This window comes from Lolium rigidum, chromosome 2 (genome assembly GCF_022539505.1).
Source record: "Lolium rigidum isolate FL_2022 chromosome 2, APGP_CSIRO_Lrig_0.1, whole genome shotgun sequence".
NCBI lineage: Eukaryota > Viridiplantae > Streptophyta > Magnoliopsida > Poales > Poaceae > Lolium > Lolium rigidum.
Genome location: NC_061509.1, coordinates 47,753,678 through 47,775,202, shown reverse-complemented (window position 1 = coordinate 47,775,202; position 21,525 = coordinate 47,753,678).

Below are 21,525 nucleotides of genomic sequence, written 5' to 3'. Positions count from 1 at the left end.
CTAAAGTTGCTATGATTGATTCCGTCCCTCGGCAGCCCCTCTCCTGGCCTTTATATAGGAGGCCAGGTCTCAAGAGATCTATCCGGGTACGACTAGGTTTACAAAAGACCTAGCTCTAAACTTTCCTTGTTCGGCTCCTCTCTTGCCTTGTTCTTCAAGGATCTTCTCCTGCACCGTCCTAGTGGCCCGCCTCGCAATCGAGTATCTTCATGGGCCTTCAGTTGGGACGAACAGGATAGGGCAATGTCGGTTACCCGAAGGGTAATGCCCACGTCAGTTGTCCCCGAGTGTCTAGCCGAAGATATTTCGGGTAGAGACTAAAACATGCCTCCACTAAATGATCTTCTCCTTGATTGTTCTTTTCCATCTTGTAACATCATCTTCTTCTATCGGGTGCGCGTCCAGCGCTCCCGATGGGAGAAGCCCCCGAGTCTAGGTACGGATGCTTGCAATCCATGCGTAGACTCAAGTTGTGCCACTCGAACATCTTCTTCTACCGAAGTTTTTCTGCAAGTCTTCATGGGTCATCCGATACTTTTATACCGGGGCTCGTATTATTCAGTAAAGTTTCAACGCGTAAAGGATATTGAGTAACGTGCCCAACTTTGTTGGTTAACTGCCGATGGCAAAACAACGTTACCCTACACAGAATCAAGTCCCCGGACATGATCCTGGAGTGCAAAAAAGTTTTATCGGGTGCGCGCCCAGCGCTCCCGATGGGAGTAGCCCCCGAGTCTGGGCACGGGTGCTTGCGGCCGGGTGCAGACTCTAGCTGAACATTCCATCCTTTTCTTCAAATATTTCTTCACAGGGGTATCTTCGAGTTCACGTTTTATCGGGTGCGCGTCCAGTGCTCCCGATGGGAGTAGCCCTCGAGTCTAGGTGCGGATGCTTGCGATTCGTGCGTAGACTCAAGTCGGCCATCCGATACTCTTTCTTTTTTCTTCGAATGCTTCCGGCGGTCTTCAAGACGTCACTGATGACGTTACCAATACTACAATTCTGACTGACAAGACATGACCCGTTGGGCCCATCCTACTTATGCGTGGCTCTGTTTTTAAGAAATATCTGCCTTTCTCATACAGTTACCAAGACATCTCCTCGATTTCCGCAATCAACGATGAAGAGAGGGTCCTCTTAATGAATTGGAAACAATGACACGTGCCTACGCAATCCTCAGGTTTCCCCACGCTTAAAATCTCTCGGGGCAAAGTCCTTCCCATTGTCACACATCATCGTCGCATACTCCTTTCCTTCTTCCATCTTCTTCTCTCATAACCGATGTGCCGCCACCACTTCTAGATCTTCTCCAGATCCTACGATGGTGAAGAAGAAGAACCCCATCGCCGCCGCCAGTTCTGTGAGCAGCGGTGGTGCCACCAAGGCTTCTTCAAATCCTCCGAAGAGAAGCGCTCCAGACGCTCCTCCTCCAGCTCCGGCGCCGCCAGCGCCGTCAAGCTCCATGGCTGGGACTGATGGCGTGTAACACACACGTTCGTTGGGAACCCCAAGAGGAAGGTATGATGCACACAGTAGCAAGTTTTCCCTCAGAAAGGAACCAAGATTTATCGAACCAGGAGGAGCCAAGAAGCACGTCGAAGGTTGATGGCAGTGGGATGTAGTGCGGCGCAACACCAGGGATTCCGGCGCCAACGTGGAACCTGCACAACACAACCAAAGTACTTTGCCCCAACGAAACAGTGAGGTTGTCAATCTCACCGGCTTGCTGTAACAAAGGATTAGATGTATAGTGTGGATGATGATTGTTTGCAGAAAACAGTAGAACAAGTATTGCAGCAAATTGTATTCAATGTAAAAGAATGGACCGGGGTCCACAGTTCAGTAGAGGTGTCTCTCCCATAAGATAAATAGCATGTTGGGTGAACAAATTACAGTCGGGCAATTGACAAATAGAGAGCATGACAATGCACATACATGATATGATAAGTATAGTGAGATTCAATTGGGCATTACGACAAAGTACATAGACCGCTATCCAGCATGCATCTATGCCTAAAAAGTCCACCTTCAGGTTATCATCCGAACCCCTTCCAGTATTAAGTTGCAAAACAACAGTACAATTGCATTAAGTATGGTGCGTAATGTAATCAATAACTACATCCTTAGACATAGCATCAATGTTTTATCCCTAGTGGCAACAAGCACATCCACAACCTTAGAACTTTCTCGTCACTTGTCCTAGATTTAATGGAGGCATGAACCCACTATCGAGCATAAATACTCCCTCTTGGAGTTAAGAGCAAAAACTTGGCCAGAGCCTCTACTAATAACGGAGAGCATGCAAGATCATAAACAACACATAGGTAATAGATTGATAATCAACATAACATAGTATTCTCTATCCATCGGATCCCGACAAACACAACATATAGAATTACGGATAGATGATCTTGATCATGTTAGGCAGCTCACAAGATCCGACAATGAAGCACATGAGGAGAAGACAACCATCTAGCTACTGCTATGGACCCATAGTCCAGGGGTGAACTACTCACTCATCACTCCGGAGGCGACCATGGCGGTGAAGAGTCCTCCGGGAGATGAATCCCCTCTCCGGCAGGGTGCCGGAGGTGATCTCCGAGAATCCCCCGAGATGGGATTGGCGGCGGCGGCGTCTCGGTAAGGTTTTTCATATCGTGGCTCTCGGTGCGGGGGTTTCGCGACGAAGGCTTTAAGTAGGCGGAAGGGCAACGCGGGGGGCCACACGAGGGCCCCACACACCAGGGCCGCGCGGCCAGAGTCCAGGCCGCGCCGCCCTGTTGTGGCGGCGCCTCGTGGCCCCACTTCCTTTCCCCCTCGGTCTTCTGGAAGCTTCGTGGCAAAATAGGACCCTGGGCGTTGATTTCGTCCAATTCCGAGAATATTTCTTTACTAGGATTTCGAAACCAAAAACAGCAGAAAACAACAACTGGCTCTTCGGCATCTCGTTAATAGGTTAGTGCCGGAAAATGCATAAATACGACATATAATGTGTATAAAACATGTAGATATCATCAATAATGTGGCATGGAACATAAGAAATTATCGATACGTCGGAGACGTATCAGCATCCCCAAGCTTAGTTCCTGCTCGTCCCGAGCAGGTAAACGATAACAAAGATAATTTCTGGAGTGACATGCCATCATAACCTTGATCATACTATTGTAAGCATATGTAATGAATGCAGCGATCAAAACAATGGTAATGACATGAGTAAACAACTGAATCATAAAGCAAAGACTTTTCATGAATGGCACTTAAAGACAAGCATCAATAAGTCTTGCATAAGAGTTAACTCATAAAGCAATAAATCAAAGTAACGGTATTGAAGCAACACAAAAGAAGATTAAGTTTCAGCGGTTGCTTTCAACTTATAACATGTATATCTCATGGATAATTGTCAACATAGAGTAATATATAAAGTGCAATATGCAAGTATGTAGGAATCAATGCACAGTTCACACAAGTGTTTGCTTCTTGAGGTGGAGAGAAATAGGTGAACTGACTCAACATAAAAGTAAAAGAATGGTCCTTCAAAGAGGAAAGCATCGATTGCTATATTTGTGCTAGAGCTTTGGTTTTGAAAACATGAAACAATTTTGTCAACGGTAGTAATAAAGCACATGTATTATGTAAATTATATCTTACAAGTTGCAAGCCTCATGCATAGTATACTAATAGTGCCCGCACCTTGTCCTAATTAGCTTGGACTACCGGATCATCGCAATACACATGTTTTAACCAAGTGTCACAAAGGGGTACCTCCATGCCGCCTGTACAAAGGTCTAAGGAGAAAGCTCGCATTTTGGATTTCTCGCTTTTGATTATTCTCAACTTAGACATCCATATCGGGACAACATGGACAACGGATAATGGACTCCTCTTTAATGCATAAGCATGTAGCAACAATTAATGTTCTCATATGAGATTGAGGATATATGTCCAAAACTGAAACTTCCACCATGATTCATGGCTTTAGTTAGCGGCCCAATGTTCTTCTCTAACAATATGCATGCTCTAACCAATAAAGTGGTAGATCTCTCTTACTTCGGACAAGACGGACATGCATAGCAACTCACATGATATTCAACAAAGAGTTGATGGCGTCCCCAGAAGCATGGTTATCGCACAACAAGCAACTTAATAAGAGATAAAGTGCATAAGTACATATTCAATACCACAATAGTTTTTAAGCTATTTGTCCCATGAGCTATATATTGCAAAGGCGAATGATGGAAATTTAAAGGTAGCACTCAAGCAATTTACTTTGGAATGGCGGAGAAATACCATGTAGTAGGTAGATATGGTGGACACAAATGGCATAGTGGTTGGCTCAAGGATTTTGGATGCATGAGAAGTATTCCCTCTCGATACAAGGTTTAGGCTAGCAAGGTTATTTGAAACAAACACAAGGATGAACCGATGCAGCAAAACTCACATAAAAGACATATTGTAAACATTACTCCCTCCGTTCCTTTCTATAATGCCTATTGTTTTTTAGCATTTGTTTCAGAATATAAGAGTAAAGCTATGTTTTTTTTGCAAAGAACCCCTTCCACCGATCAGGTCAAGTCCAGAAAATCTGGAAACCGATCTGGTCATGTATTTCTGAGATCTGTTTTCAGTTTCCTATTTTGTCTGTGATATCGTTAGGGGGTTTTGTGTGAAAAAATGGCTCGCACTAATTTCCGTGCCAAAAAACAATAGGCACTATAGAAAGGAACGGAGGGAGTATAAGACTCTACACCGTCTTCCTTGTTGTTCAAAACTCAATACTAGAAATTATCTAGACTTTAGAGAGACCAAATATGCAAACCAAATTTTAGCAAGCTCTATGTATTTCTTCATTAATAGGTGCAAAGTATATGATGCAAGAGCTTAAACATGAGCACAACAATTGCCAAGTATCAAATTATTCAAGACATTTTAGAATTACTACATGTAGCATTTCCCGATTCCAACCATATAACAATTTAACGAAGAAGATTCAACCTTCGCCATGAATACTATGAGTAAAGCCTAAGGACATATTTGTCCATATGCAACAGCGGAGCGTGTCTCTCTCCCACACAATGAATGCTAGGATCCATTTTATTCAAACAAAAACAAAAACAAAAACAAACCGACGCTCCAAGCAAAGTACATAAGATGTGATGGAATAAAAATATAGTTTCGGGGAGGAACCTGATAATGTTGTCGATGAAGAAGGGGATGCCTTGGGCATCCCCAAACTTAGACGCTTGAGTCTTCTTAAAATATGCAGGGGTGAACCACCGGGGCATCCCCAAGCTTAGAGCTTTCACTCTCCTTGATCATATTGCATCATTTCCCTCTCTTGATCCTTGAAAACTTCCTCCACACCAAACTCGAAACAACTCATTAGAGGGTTAGTGCACAATAAAAATTAACATGTTCAGAGGTGACATAATCATTCTTAACACTTCTGTACATTGCATAAAGCTACTTGGACATTAATGGATCAAAGAAATTCATCCAACATAGCAAAAGAGGCAATGCGAAATAAAAGGCAGAATCTGTCAAAACAGAACAGTTCATAAAGACGAATTTTAAAATGGCACCAGACTTGCTCAAATGGAAATGCCCAAATTGAATGAAAGTTGCGTACATATCTGAGGATCACGCACGTAAATTGGCATAGTTTTCTGAGCTACCTACAGAGAGGCAGGTCGAAATTCGTGACAGCAAAGAAATCTGTAACTGCGCAGCAATCCAAATCTAGTATGAACCTTGCTATCAAAGACTTTACTTGGCACAACAAAACACAAAACTAAGATAAGGAGAGGTTGCTACAGTAGTAAACAACTTCCAAGACTCAAATATAAAACAAAAATACTGTAGTAAAAACATGGGTTGTCTCCCATAAGCGCTTTTCTTTAACGCCTTTCAGCTAGGCGCGAAAGTGTATATCAAGTGTTATCAAAAGATGATGCATCTTCAGCGGGGTTTGGATTTTTCTCAACCATGCATAGTATATTGGATACATAAGTTTTAGCGGCTCCCTTTTCATTAGTCTTGGGCTTGCTACTCTCATCAAACAAATTTTCAGGAACAAGTCAAGCATAGTTATTTTCTAGCGCTTCATTCATCGCTAGGAGCTTACATGGTATTGGTGCTTTGATCTCCCCACCATCATTAATATTATCAATGTACCTTACTCTCTCCATGTCCATCTTTTCAAGGATACTAACAAAATTGGTATAAGAACCAAGCATCTTATATTTAATAAAGACCTTTCTAGCCTCTCTTGCTATACTACCAAATTCTCTAAGAAGGGTTTCTAAAACAAAATCTTTCTTTTCCCCTTCTTCCATATCACCGAGTGTAAGAAACATGTGTTGGATTATAGGATTGAGATTAACAAATTTAGTTTCCAACATGCGAACTAAAGCGAGCAGCAGCAATTTCATAAGTAGGAGCAAGTTCTACCAAGTGTCTATCTTCAAAATCTTCAACGGTACTAACATGATTGAAAAATTCTTCTATATTATTTCTCCCAACTATAGACCCACGTCCTACCGGTATGTCTTTTACGGTAAAATTAAAAGGAAACATGTTGAAATAAGTAAAGCAAATATAAGTAACTAATTTTTTTTTGTGTTTTTGATATAAAGTGCAAGACAGTAAATAAAGTAAAGCTAGCAACTAATTTTTTTGTGTTTTGATATAATGCAGCAAACAAATAGTAAATGAAATAAAGCAAGACAAAAACAAAGTAAAGAGATTGGATTGTGGAGACTCCCCTTGCGGCGTGTCTTGATCTCCCCGGCAACGGCGCCAGAAAAAGAGCTTGATGGCGTGTAACACACACGTTCGTTGGGAACCCCAAGAGGAAGGTATGATGCACACAGTAGCAAGTTTTCCCTCAGAAAGAAACCAAGGTTTATCGAACCAGGAGGAGCCAAGAAGCACGTCGAAGGTTGATGGCGGTGGGATGTAGTGCGGCGCAACACCAGGGATTCCGGCGCCAACGTGGAACCTGCACAACACAACCAAAGTACTTTGCCCCAACGAAACAGTGAGGTTGTCAATCTCACCGGCTTGTCTGTAACAAATGATTAGATGTATAGTGTGGATGATGATTGTTTGCGAGAAAACGAGTAGAACAAGTATTGCAGCAAATTGTATTCAATGTAAAAGAATGGACCGGGGTCCACGAGTTCGATAGAGGTGTCTCTCCCATAAGATAAATAGCATGTTGGGTGAACAAATTACAGTCGGGCAATTGACAAATAGAGAGCATGACAATGCACATACATGATATGATAAGTATAGTGAGATTCAATTGGGCATTACGACAAAGTACATAGACCGCTATCCGACATGCATCTATGCCTAAAAAGTCCACCTTCAAGTTATCATCCGAACCCCTTCCAGTATTAAGTTGCAAAACAACAGACAATTGCATTAAGTATGGTGCGTAATGTAATCAATAACTACATCCTTAGACATAGCATCAATGTTTTATCCCTAGTGGCAATAGCACATCCACAACCTTAGAACTTTCTGTCATCTGTCCCGGATTTAATGGAGGCATGAACCCACTATCGAGCATAAATACTCCCTCTTGGAGTTAAGAGCAAAAACTTGGCCGAGCCTCTACTAATAACGGAGAGCATGCAAGATCATAAACAACACATAGGTAATAGATTGATAATCAACATAACATAGTATTCTCTATCCATCGGATCCCGACAAACACAACATATAGAATTACAGATAGATGATCTTGATCATGTTAGGCAGCTCACAAGATCCGACAATGAAGCACATGAGGAGAAGACAACCATCTAGCTACTGCTATGGACCCATAGTCCAGGGGTGAACTACTCACTCATCACTCCGGAGGCGACCATGGCGGTGAAGAGTCCTCCGGGAGATGAATCCCCTCTCCGGCAGGTGCCGGAGGTGATCTCCGGAATCCCCCGAGATGGGATTGGCGGCGGCGGCGTCTCGGTAAGGTTTTTCGTATCGTGGCTCTCGGTACCGGGGGTTTCGCGACGAAGGCTTTAAGTAGGCGGAAGGGCAACGCGGGGGGCCACACGAGGGCCCCACACACCGAGGGCCGCGCGGCCGAGTCCGGGCCGCGCCGCCCTGTTGTGGCGGCGCCTCGTGGCCCCACTTCCTTTCCCCCTCGGTCTTCTGGAAGCTTCGTGGCAAAATAGGACCCTGGGCGTTGATTTCGTCCAATTCCGAGAATATTTCTTTACTAGGATTTCTGAAACCAAAAACTGCAGAAAATAGCAACTGGCTCTTCGGCATCTCGTTAATAGGTTAGTGCCGGAAAATGCATAAATACGACATATAATGTGTATAAAACATGTAGATATCATCAATAATGTGGCATGGAACATAAGAAATTATCGATACATCGGAGATGTATCAGGGACCAACCCCGGAGATTGGCTGGCGTCCTCCGTCACGAAGCGTGATGAAAAGAGGGCTCGAAGCCTTGGTCTAATCTCTTCCGACGAGGGGAATGTAATTCTCCCAGGTGCGATTTCTCGTCCTAATCCTCCCGCTGGTTTTACCGTGATGTTCTTGTCGTTCTTGTATCGAGGTCTCTCGCTCCCTGCCCACAAGTTCCTTCATCACCTTCTGCGGTCTTACGAGATCCAACTGTGGCAACTTACCCCCAACTCAATCCTTCACCTTGCTGTGTTCATCACCCTTTGCGAAGCGTTTTTGGGCATTGAGCCTCACTTTGGGTTGTGGAAGAAAATCTTTTTCGTAAAGAGATACAGCAGTAGTAGCGGACCCTTTGTCATTGGGGGAGTCGGGTTCGTCGCCCGCTCAGAAGTCAATTATTTCAACTTTCCGATGAGAGAATCTGTGCAAGGATGGAGACTGAAGTGGTTCTACATTAGGGATTCTTCAACAACCGAATCCCAGCTTCCTCGCTTTTCCGATGTTCTCGAAGCCAAACCTAGGCACTCTTGGAAGAACATCCTTTCTCTCGACGAAAGACCAGCAGTCGACGAGTTATTTGACAAATTTCTTCGGATCAAAGAAGCCGATGGCCAGACCATGATAGGCACAGAGGTAGCTGCTGTGTTCCTGAAGCATTGGGTTCGGCCAATCATGGCCAGGGCTCATCCGCTGTGGTTATATTCGGGTCCGAAGGATGAGACCAGGATAAATATTGCCGAACTATCGTAAAAGGAACTGCTTGATGAAGTTCGACGCCTTACTCTCTTCAGCCAGGAAGATTCAATCCCACTGATATCTTCTCATCCACCTTTTGATGCTAATCATCCGCCAATGGAGTTAAATTTTCCTCATCATACTCTTATTACTCTGTTCTCCTTGATCGACATGACTATCATTGTTCTTACTTGTTTTTCTTCGGCAGACCCTCATAGCTCCTGGAGACTTGCGTGACCTGCCGGATGATACTTCTGAAGGAAGAGATTCCTCAGCCCCTGTTGGATTTCATACCGACGAAAACACAAGCCCAAAGGATGAACGCGATCATCCGATGAATTCTGAAGCTGTCTTTACCAATCCTCCTCCCCCAGCCAACGATACTAGCGACACAGCGGGATCAGTGCGTGATGACGACGCTGATCATGCTGCCTTTGTTAATGCAGCTGTGGAGGAGGCCAGAGCTTCGCCTGTGAAGAGACCATCCGGCGGCTTTGCCGACGAAGACGATCTCTTCGACCTGTATATGCTTGCTTCTTTTCCCAGAATTCATATTTTGTTCTTACCATTCGCATTCTTTTCTTAACTTTTGCCAATTTTTCTTTTTTGCAGTGACGAAGGTTTCATCGAGCCTCCGTCTAAGAAGGCCAAATCTGGCGCCGCTCTGCCGAATGTTGCAGCTTCCGAGGCTTCGGCCCCTACTGCAGTCCCCGCGGCCCAGGTATCGACTGCTTCCTCCCTTTCCAAGGGAAAAGATATTCCTTCGACTGCTGCCGCCACAACTCCTCCGTCAGGGAAACCTGTAAGTCTTTTTCGGTCGCAATGCAAACTTTTCCTGAATGTGCCTTAATTAGTGATCCTTCAACAAATATCTATTTTTTCCTTTTCTTAAGGATCTGCGGGCTGTCATATCTTCTTTGGAGACCTTCGCCTCCCAATTCACTTCCCTGGAAGCGGACAAGGCTCGACTGCAAAAGGAGGTCAAGTCTTCCTCCTCAAAATTAGAAGGTGCAATAAAAATAGCTACCGAAGCCCGCCAAGAAGTCGACTCCCTGAAGGAGGAACTCGAGGGGCTGAAGAAGAAGCTGAAGGACGAAGAGGCGTCCAGATTGGCCGCTGAAGCTTGGGCGGCTGAAAAGGATGATCTTCTTCGCCAATCTTCCTTGGCTTTGCTCAGTAATTCCCTTTCTGCTTCCCTATTGATTATTACTTTGCGAATCCAATCCTTTGTTAGTAAACTCCTTCCTATTTCGTTCTTCGCAGAGGCCGCCGATATCCCTGCTGATGCTTTGGATAAGCTTCCAAACAATTCTCCGGCAAACGGCGTGTTGATGACTCTTGCTTCACATCAGCTTACGCAGGACCTCCTCGAGAAAGGCAAGGGAGCCATGACACGGATGCACTCGATGATCTTTCCCAAGATTAGTCAAGACAAGACTTTGGGGCAGCTGATCGATGCTTTCGCCGTCAACCACCAAGGAGGTTATCGAGGTATTCAAACGTACTTCGCGTACCTATGGCGCCCTCCTTGCCTTTCAGCTCATGATGGGTTATGGCTTCAAAGCCGATATCGAGGAGATGACCAAAGAGCTTCCGAAAGAGCAAGATGGGCAACTTGTCGACCTGGGTGTCTTTAAAACTTCGGCTCTCAAGTGCGCTCGCGAGCTTCTTGAGCTAGTTTCCGCAAAAAAGTCGTCGGCTGGTCCAAGCTTGTCAAACCAGACCCAGGCCCCATAATTTATGTAACTTAGTTCGTTTAAACAGTGTCCTGCCATGAAACTTTTCGTGATTGTAATAAATTCCATGCTGGCAATGTTGCCATTGCACTCTTATTACGACATTTTTACTTGCACTCTCCCGATGGGATTACCTTTCAATGCTGAATCGAAACAATCCATCATGCCCTTTTGACAATGTCTTGCAGGTTTTCCCTGTGCCTTCGTTTGTTGATGATTCTTCGGGTGCTGTTTCTGAAAGTGATCGACTTCAGCGCATGAAGAATCAGATCACACAGATGGAAAAGGACATGCGCAACACTTATGCCTTGGCTGCTATCATCAAAAAGAAGAGCGAGCTTGCAGCTAACATAGAACGCTACGCTCTCACTGAATTGCAGAAGGCCACAGAAAGTTTGAACTGTAAGCCCCCTTGCTCTTTTAATCCTTGTTTTTTTTTACGAAATGCATCGTCCTAACTTCTCCTGTTTCCTTTGCTAGTCATAGCGCTGAACCCTGCCGAAGAGAGCAAGCGTATCCATGAACGTGTGGACGCGTTGACTCAGCTATCATCATCAGACGAGGTTTTCTGGAGAGAGCACTCGAAGGCTTCGGCTGTCGCAAAGTTCCAAGATCGAGTCCAGCAGATCCATCGCTTCTTCGACAAATGCTACAAAGGGCTGAGAGTAATATAGAAGACGATGTTTCCTCTAAACGTGGTTCCTCCCACGCTGTTGACTTTGATGTCAGAGTTTGGTAACACCAAGAAAATCCGAGATTTGGTTCGAGCTCAGGTTTTTGCATGAGCTAGACTCACACTTGCCCTTGTGCTCGCGCGTTATCCTTCGGCAGACCTGCTAGCAATTGCCAATGCGGCGGGTGATTTGGAGCCGATGTACCCGAAGGTGGGACTGCCTTCCAATATAATTGTTGACAGGCTTGAAGAGGCTTCGAGGGCATCTGAAGAAAACGAACCTCCACAAAGATGATTCATGATTGAGTTCTTATTGTAAATAGAATACTTGATTACTTACTATACCCTAGTGTTTGGGTTGTTAAGTTGTAAAACTATCGGTAGATGCATATATATGCAGTTTTTACCACGTTAATGCCGTTGGCACATTTTGGTAGAGCAAATTATTTGAGTGATCAACTCGTGTTGCGGGTCTTGCTAAACCCGTTGTATGTGCAACTTTGCCTTCAACCGATGTATGTCCTGACAGCAGCTCCCGAATATATCAGTAGCACTAGCTCTGCCGATGACTCTGTCGTTCCTTGATGCTTCCATAAGTGAAGTATCGAACGTGGGTCGTTAATATACGTATTTCCTGACTCTTGCTATTTACGGCGCTCTTAGAGGCATCTATAGCAGAGGGAAAGGGCGGTGTCCTCGTTGACTTTGCATCCTTTAGCACTCATAGTTTCAGAGGCTTTTTTGGAATGCAATCTTTGGACGTGTTCTTCATCGTACCAACGTTCGCCGAGAGACGCAGACAAGGTTTATGATGATGTTGTTCTGAATTAATGCAATGCTTTTAAAGAGACAAAACTTAAGTTCTCGTTAATAGAGTAGGCAAGAAACTAAGGGGTGAAAAAGAGCCCTGTTGAAAAGAGAAAACTAAATACCATCCGTCCGCTTAAACAAGAGGAGGGTTCTTCTTATCTTCTAGCTTGTATGTCGCGTCAGCGATTTTGGAAGCGTCCTCGATTTCGCCAGGGGTCCCGGTAGTGATTGCCAGTGTCTTGTTTTCTTCTATGACCGCTGTACCATCAGCTACCGAAACTTTTAGTGTCGAAGCTGCTGGGGCAAGATCGGCTGGCTTCTTCTTCGTCTGCCTAACACGTTCGTCTTCCTTACTATCATGTGCCGACGACTTTGAAGGAAGATCGACAACTTCCTGCTTTACCCCAAATTTCGCAGCGATCCTCTGAAAGTCGCGATCGCAATTGTCCGAGCGCGAGAAACTTCCATAGACTGTGATGTTTGTCCCATTGCTCCCAGGCACTTTCAGCTTGAGGTATGCGTAATGCGGCACAACCATGAACTTGGCATAAGCTGGTCTCCCGAGTATGGCGTGGTACTGCGATTCCCAGTTTACGACTTCGAACTCGACCTTTTCCTTCCTGAAGTTGTCGGGTTTGCCAAAGACGACATTCAGGTGAACTTTGCCAAGAGAGTACGCCGGTGAAGTGGGGAGGATCCCATGGAAACAGGTGTCTGTCTCTTCTAGCATCCTCATGGTAATCCCCATACTTTTGATTGTGTCGACAAATATCAGGTTTAACCCGCTTCCGCCATCCATGAAGACTTTGCTCATCTTGAACCCTCCGATCTGCGCCTCAACTACTAAGGCAGCATGCCCAGGTTTTGGGATTGTCATCGGGTGATCCGCTCTACTGAACATAATGCTCTGAGATGACCACTCGATATATTCGGGAATGTTGGCCATAATGCTTTCTGCCAGATTGATTTCTCGGGTGAGCTTCTTCATTTCCCTTCTCGAAACACCTGTCATGTGGATCATGCTCATCTTCCCACGTGGTGGTGGGAACGACTCGTTGGGGTTATGAGGCTGAGCTTGCTGGACCTGGTGCTGAGGTGGAGGTGGCGGTGGTGGTGGCTGTTGCTGCTGCTGGATGAGCTTCTGCATTTCGATGAACTGTCGACAATCTCTGAGTAAGTGGCTTGACTTCTTCTTGTCGTCTTTAGAGTCGATGTACGAGTGCAGGTAGCAGGGAGCGTTTATCTGTTCAGCAAAGGGTAGCTCAGGGGTCCTCTGTGGTCGTGGTTTGTAGTTGCCACGATTTCCAGAGTTGCTCCGGTTGTCGTCCTGCCGATCGCCTTGCCTGTCGTCGTACCGATCGTCCTGCCGATCAGAGTACCCCGCAGCTACCAGGTTATTGTCATCGTAACTGCGGTCTTTTCTTTTCTTACGGCGATCCCTTCGTCCATCCAGGTCGTGCTTCGGCTGATCGTCGTCTTCGTCGTCACTGCGTTGTCGTGGTTTTCGTACGTTGTCTTCGCCATCAGCCCAGCTGTTGGCGATTTCCATTAACTTGGTTATAGTTTTCGGCTTCTTGCGCCCAAGTTCCTCTATGTAAGTTTCACGTCAGATGCCATCACTGAAGGCGTCGATTGCTCTATCGACGGAAACGTCTTCGGCAGCGTTCAGGAGTTTGGTGAATCTTCCGATGTATGCGCGCATCGACTCCTTCTGCTTCTGTTGGCAATGCCGTAACTCCTCGATTCCAACAGGCCTCTTGTATGTCGCTTGGAAATTCGCGACGAAAGCGTCGACTAAGTCATCCCATGATTTGATGGAACCTTTTGGCAGGCCTCTCAACCAAGCTCGTGCCGAATCCTTCAGGTAAAGCTGCAAGCACTGCATTGCTGCTATCTGATTTCCCTTGTGTAGGATCACAGTCTGTAGGTAATCGTCTATCCATGACCTCGGCTCCAGCTGCCCATCGTACTTAGCGGCGTCAGTGGGGGTAGGTTTAAACTTTTTGGGCGGCATCGTCTCACGGATCTTGTAGCTTAATCAATCGCCCCCCCTTAGCTCACCGTCGTACTCTTGGCTTTCATCTGAGGCGTCACTGTCGTACTCCTCCCTAGCGGCGTGCCGTCGCCTGGCTTTATCGATTCTACTCTGGGTGATTTTATCTCGAGCATCCCTCGAGCGATGTTTTGAACCACTGGCTTGTAACGTGGTCTTTTCCTTCCGCGGGACCAAGTTGTCTCCTAATATTGCGAGGCTTTCCAAAGGCGCCCCGATGAGCTTGAGCCATAGAACCTTTGGGTCGTTGATTGATGAGGTACGCCGCGAGTCATGAAGGATACCCACGGTGTCGGTAGTCATGAAGGACTTGGACAGGTTCGATGTGATTTCTCTAGCATCATCTTCCGAAAGCCTGGATAACCTCGAGCGGTGCGTCCCTACGCCTTGACTACTTCGAGAAGCGCTTCCTCGTGAACCCCTTCGTCGTTCGCTAGATTGTTCTACGGCGAATAGACGTTTCTCGAGGGTGGCCTGCTCTTTTGATAGACGCTCCCGGTTTTTCTCCAATATAGAGCGATAGGCATTGAGGGTTCCAACCGAAGTTCCAGCAGGAAGTGCTGTGTTATTAAGCACGACTGCTCTGGCTGCCGCCCACTCTTCCTCCGCGATAGTGTAATCGTTGTTGTTGTTACTGGCGCTGTTTCCAAAACTTAGCCGCCTGCTAGAGCGAGGGGTGTGATCTCCGTCTTCCCTATTCCTTGCGTTTCCCGTGTTATTGGTGGCATAAACTTGGTGGTGCGCCGCTTTCCAGGTGACCCCCTTAACGATGCTGCCGACACTGTCCTCTCCCGATGAATACTGGGCACTGCAGATGAATGGTGTGTCGCTTGATCCCAATCCGTGCCTGGTATCGCAGTTCAAACAGTAGTACGAGGTCATCTCTGAAGACATGAGATTATCGGATCCAACTGACATTGAAGATGTCGACCGAGGGGTTGATGGTGAGGATAAGTTCGTCGAGTCGGTCAGGCCAGCCGAAAGGTCGACTGATGATGACAGGCTTGGCCCTGCGGCCGGTGGTGGTGATTTCCTCGCTGACCTGGGGGTGTATGGTTCTAGCAGTCGAAGGACTCCTTCCGCGTTGACGTTGTAGTGGACGCTGCCGAACGTCATCTCCATGTTTCCTTGTAGATCTGAGAAAGTCGAGCGCGAGGAGTCGCTGTGTGGGGTGAATTCGTAGGAGCCGAATCGAATCGGGCTTCCTAGACTTGGCGATGATGACAATGATGGTGTCGACGAAGCTGCCGACGACATGACTGGATCTACCGATGTCGGATCTTGTGCCGACAGGCTTCCCACAGACGGTGCCAATTGTCAAGGGTACTCCTCGGCAATGCCCTCCGATTGGGGCTTAGGGTTGATGGAATCCTGCAGGCTGACACGAGACATCGGTAAACAGACAAGCGGGGAGAGCGATTTACCCAGGTTCGGGGCCCTCGATGAGGTAAAACCCTTACGTCCTGCCTGTCTGATCTTGATTATGAAAATATTGGGTTACAATGGGGTGCCGAAGGTTTCGGCTGTGTTCTCGTTGAGAGGCTAAGTGCTACGGTGACCTAGCTCTAGACTTCTGGTGGCTAAAGTTGCTATGATTGATTCCGTCCCTCGGCATCCCCTCTCCTGGCCTTTATATAGGAGGCCAGGTCTCAAGAGATCTATCCGGGTACGACTAGGTTACAAAAGACCTGGCTCTAAACTTTCCTTGTTCGGCTCCTCTCTTGCCTTGTTCTTCAAGAAATCTTCTCCTGCACCGTCCTAGTGGCCCGCCTCGCCATCGAGTATCTTCATGGGCCTCCAGTTGGGCCGCACAGGATAGGGCAATGTCGGTTACCCGAAGGGTAATGCTCACGTCATGATCCGTCAGATGAACCAGCCTCATTTACCAATATCCCTGTATAATATAGATGTCGAATAAAAATAGCGTCTTCATGGACTCGAAGCATTTGCCAAAAGGGATGATGGATGAAGGATGAAGATTTTACCCAATTTTATGACTCGAATAAAATCCTGGGGGCTACTGACATGGGTATGCCTAATGGGCATGTCACGTGTATACCCCTGGTCTATCTTTTCAGGTGTCTCAGGAGTTGAAGGCCTACGAATCTTAAGGTTTGGAGGCCCATGAAGCCAAAGATATGCGGTTTGAGGAAGTAGAATCAATATAGGGAAACTTGTAGCAATATATGGAAAGGCCCAATGTGGCATGATGTTTGTATACTTTTACATCACGAAAAACCTCAGCTTCGCCTCCTATATAAGGGCGAAGATGAGGCTAAAGAAAAGGATCGATCATTGTTAAACCCTAAACCACCATTTCTTTCTAGTCAGGCGCCTTTTTTCGTCTGAACACCTTCGAGTTTTACTTGCCCTCTATTTCCACGAAACCCTAACTCTATAATTTGTAGGCATTGACGAGTTGATACCTCATCTGACGCACAACACTACCCCAAAAATGAAAGAGAGCTTCCCTTCAACAGGGGGAGTAGACGGTGCACCGAGGCTGGTTTAAACATTCACTCTTTCACCAGTTACAAAAAATAAGTGATGTTGCACACATATAGAACATGAATGCCAATCTCAAAGAGAAGAAATGAATGTCATTCAAATCTAAGTCCAAGTATAAAACATAATTCAAACACTAAATAGAGAAATTTGGCAACAATCTAAAAGTACAACACATGTGTTCACGAAGCCACCAAAAACGTTTAGATTTGTGGTCGTCGGATCTCTCCTTTAAAGTCATCTTGGCCATTCAATTTTTACACCGTGTGTATAAAAGGCAACAAAGTAGTGAAAACCCTAGCCGCCACAGTTCTCTCCTCTCCCAATCCCTTGTGTTCCCTCCTCCCCAGTCCCCTCCTTCTCCACCATGTCGTCCTCCCCCGTCTCATTGGGATGCCTTCACGAGATGCGGCGGGTGTTGCATCTTCTCTACCAAGCCAACCTCTGCCACGTGAGGCCACTCCTCCGCCACCGATCCCCTTGCACGCCGCCCAACCATCTAGCTCATCAGCCACCTACCCTTCTTCGCAAGGCGCTAGGGTTCCATGTGACACCACCGGATGGATGGCGACGAGGAAAAACAGAAGTTGTCACCTCCAAGCTCTCCTATTAGGCCCCCATGGAGACCTGCTGCGGCAGGAGACTACCACGTCCAACCTCACATGGAACGCAGGTGCCCAGGATGTTTTCTTTCTCACGACTTTCCTCCTTGTCCTTCTCTTCCTCCTATATCTCTCTATTTAATCCCCTCAAAGATTATAAGTTTGCGCAGATTCTAGATATTATGGATAAAAGGTGTTTGACGAAATTCCAAACAAATTCCAGTAGGATGTCTCCAATTTTATTTCATATTCAAATGAATTAAAACTGATTTTTTTGGTCGACCAACTTAATTAAGTACTGATTAACGATCTTCTACAGACCTATATTGTGCCTTTGATTTTCTCTAATTTCGATTTTCTCTAATTTCAGGAGGAGGTTGACGCATAGGCAACCGTTGACCTAAACTTGGTAGGCTGCCATCCTAGTTCAAGGTCCAAATCAACAAGTCAGACGAGCAACTTGCAGGTTGTTCTCTTTGTTGCCATTTATGTCTACTTTCCATATATATATATTTTGTCTTATCATGTGTTCTAAACTATATAATGTGTTCTCTTTTCATCTCTTGCAGAGCTGGTGGCCATTTGTAGATACATCATTATCCACCTCGCAGATTATTTTTCTTGTAAGTAACTGGCATAAATCGGATTTATGTTGATGTCTGGGATATATAATGAATGGATGGTATATCTCGCTAGGATTTTTCCATGATATCAAGAAATAGAAAATCAATGGAGCTATTCTAAATATCAATTGAAACGATTCCTTCTATTATATAAATTACAAAAATTACTTGCAATCATATATACATTATATACCATCAACGAATGTGCTAAAATAGAACTAGACACAATAAGTTGCATGACAAGGGAGCTATACCAGATCAGAGTGGTTCTTCCCTGGGTTTTTGCAATCATCATTTGCAGTACAAAAATATTGTGGTTGCTTGCCTATTTCCGAGGATGAATGCCTACAACTCATCTTGGATTTGCAAGTTATGTGGTTCTCTTTGATTCATTTGTCTTATGCTGCTTGGTGTGTTTTTACATGGACTTATGGAATCTTGGCTCCTACTAATTTACATGTTATACTAGTAAAACTTCAATCATTAGGGTGTAGCAGATTTTGGAAGCTCTATTCGAGTGGGAAGAGACACCGAGAAAAAATAAAAAGGTATATGTTCCTTATTACTTACAACATTCATTTCCTTGTTGTTATTTCACTAGGATTGTTTTTTCCCTTTCTTGTTACCATAGTTGGTTGTTTTTCATCTGAAATCAGATTCAGAATAGTTTCATTTTCCAGTTATGTAAACAATATGGTTATCAATATGTCCTACATGTGGTACAGTTCTAGGTGATTGTTGGTTGGTCGATTAGCACTGGGTAAGCAAGAATTTTTATTTTATAATCTTTATTTATATGATTTGACTAGTTATGAACAATTAATAACTCTAGGTTTGCATATGTGGACTACCTGATCCGCTCAATTCTAAACTGGTCCTTTAATAGGTTTTACCAATTTGCAATACCTTAAAAACATTATTTGCCAAATATTAATTTTTAACAAGGTGCACTATGGTCGATTTTCCATTGCCATTTGTTTTCTATTTATGTTTAATTTATATTACTTTATTGTCTTATCATGTGTTCTGAACCTACAAGTGATTTTCCTCACAATTTCATATTTAAGTTTCCAAGAAAAAAGTGTCACTAAGTTCCTTAAGATTCATTCAATAATCCCTTCATTCCTTAGCTTGTCATGCTCTTGCGACTTTAATAATTAAGTTGCAACTTCCACATGCAAATATTCATGCATTTTAGGCTCATGAATTTTAATTATATTTGAACATATTTTCTTCATTGTTTCAAGCTTATGTATTTTATTTTTGATGGAGAGATGGAAATTCATGCGTGATCGGTTTTCAAGGAGAAAGGTGAGGCGTGTATTTTAGTTCTCTTTAGATAATTATTTATTATACTTGCATGTATTGCCGCATATTTTTGTCTCTTTTGGTTTGAAAAATAAAAATGAAAATGATGGATTTACTGTTTGATGTTTGAGTTTATTGGGACCTACAATCTGTAATTGTTTTGTATTTAGTCAACATTATTTTTCTTTATGCTTACATGGTTACTCATTTTAGAATTGTTCAAAATTTATTTTTAGATCAAATGATTTCTTGTTTTCATCATCCCTTCTAGAGAACAATCAGAGAGACAACTTGAAAGCACTTCAGGTTATATCGATGATGATTCATATGGTCAAGTGTATGTTCAGAGGTATTTAAGTCTACTTAGATGTTGGATAATATTTTAGTATGATCTTTGGTTGCTTCTTTTCTTTTATCCAATTTTTTATTAAAAGGATAAATGTTAAGACTTTTCATTATAGCATGATGGTTTAGAGTTCTGCTTTTCCTTGATGCATTCTTCAATTTACACGTTCAATCATTTAACATATTTTGTTTTTGACCTTCCTTGATCCATGTGCCCGCTGCCTCTATTTCTCTGGTCTTGTATTTTGTCTCACATATTGATTGTAAGTATTGAGCTTCACTCATGTGAGCTACTTTCTTGTCAATTTGATTACTATTGCATTGCAAGTTCATGAATTTAAAAATATTTCTCTCAAATAATTGATGTTGTAAGAAAGGGTATCACCCTCCCCCTAGTGGGACCCCAATCCTACTAAGCGCCTACATGGAGAAAGTCAAGAAAAGTCAAACCAAGACTAATCAACAATGACACCGTTCATGACATAGTCAATAAGGTGAAAGCTCCATGCCATGTCAACAAGTCAATGATGTAGATCCAAGAGAAATAAACCCATTAATGGCAGGTGTTAGGGAAGCTAACCTAATATGAACTATGCACCCTAGTCCTAGTTGGACTAATGGATCAAGCTTTAGCATGGTACCCTCCTACCCACCACCATAAAAGTTGTCCTTGGTATTTTGGAAAAAATGGCCGCTAACTACCTTCCCGCTTGGTACGTGGGAGGGTATCATTGTTCATTTGGCAAGAAATGGCCCCAAGTACCCTCCCACATGGTAGGTGAGAGGGCATCCTTTGTCTTTTGGCAATCCCCCTAGCCTATTGTTGTTCAAATCGAACAACACATGATGAGGGGTGCCTCGAGTAGCATAGTAAATGAGAGGTTAGTAGATAGAGATGGAGTGTGTACGCTGGCCTTATGAGGGAAGGTCGTTCTACACTAACAATGATTCACATAGCGATGTTTTTTTTGAATAGGTTCAGTTTCATCGACAGATCGAGCGCAACTTAGTCCTATGTTGGGAGAGTGTGGTAAGAGAAGGCCTTTCTAGAAGCTCATCTCGTTGATGTTGACCTGATTTTTCATGAACTCCACGGGTCCAACACTGAAGATCCTCGTCGTGAACTTGGAGCTCTTGCCCTCTCCCCTTGAGTTTATTCAAGTGAGAGTGAATGAGAATGTCTGTTACATGCTCCCCCATGGAAGTCTATTTATAGGCTAGGGGCTTGTTGAAAGACAAAGGATGCCCTCCCACCTATCATGTGTGACGGTAGTTGGGATCATTTCTTGCCAGATAAATAGGGATGCATTCCCACTTACTAAGTGGAAAGCTAGTTGGGGCCATCTCTTCCAAATGATCAAGGATGCCCTTCATGGTGGTATGTAGGAGGGGTACCACAATAAAACTTGGACTAGGGAGGGAGTGTGGTGCATAGTGCATGGTAGACTAGCTTCCCTAACACCTCACATTAATGGGTTTATTGCTCTTGGGTCTTCATCATTAACTTGTTGAGCATGACTTGGAGCTACTTGTTGACTATGCCATGACCAGGGATCCTTATTGACCAGTCCTGGGTTGACTTTGCTTGAATTTTATCCATGTAGGAGCTTAGTAGGAGTTAGGGCACACTAAGAGGGTGATTCCTATTCTTACAATACCTATAAATAGACTAACGTGGGGGAGCATGTAACACACACTGTCGGGATAT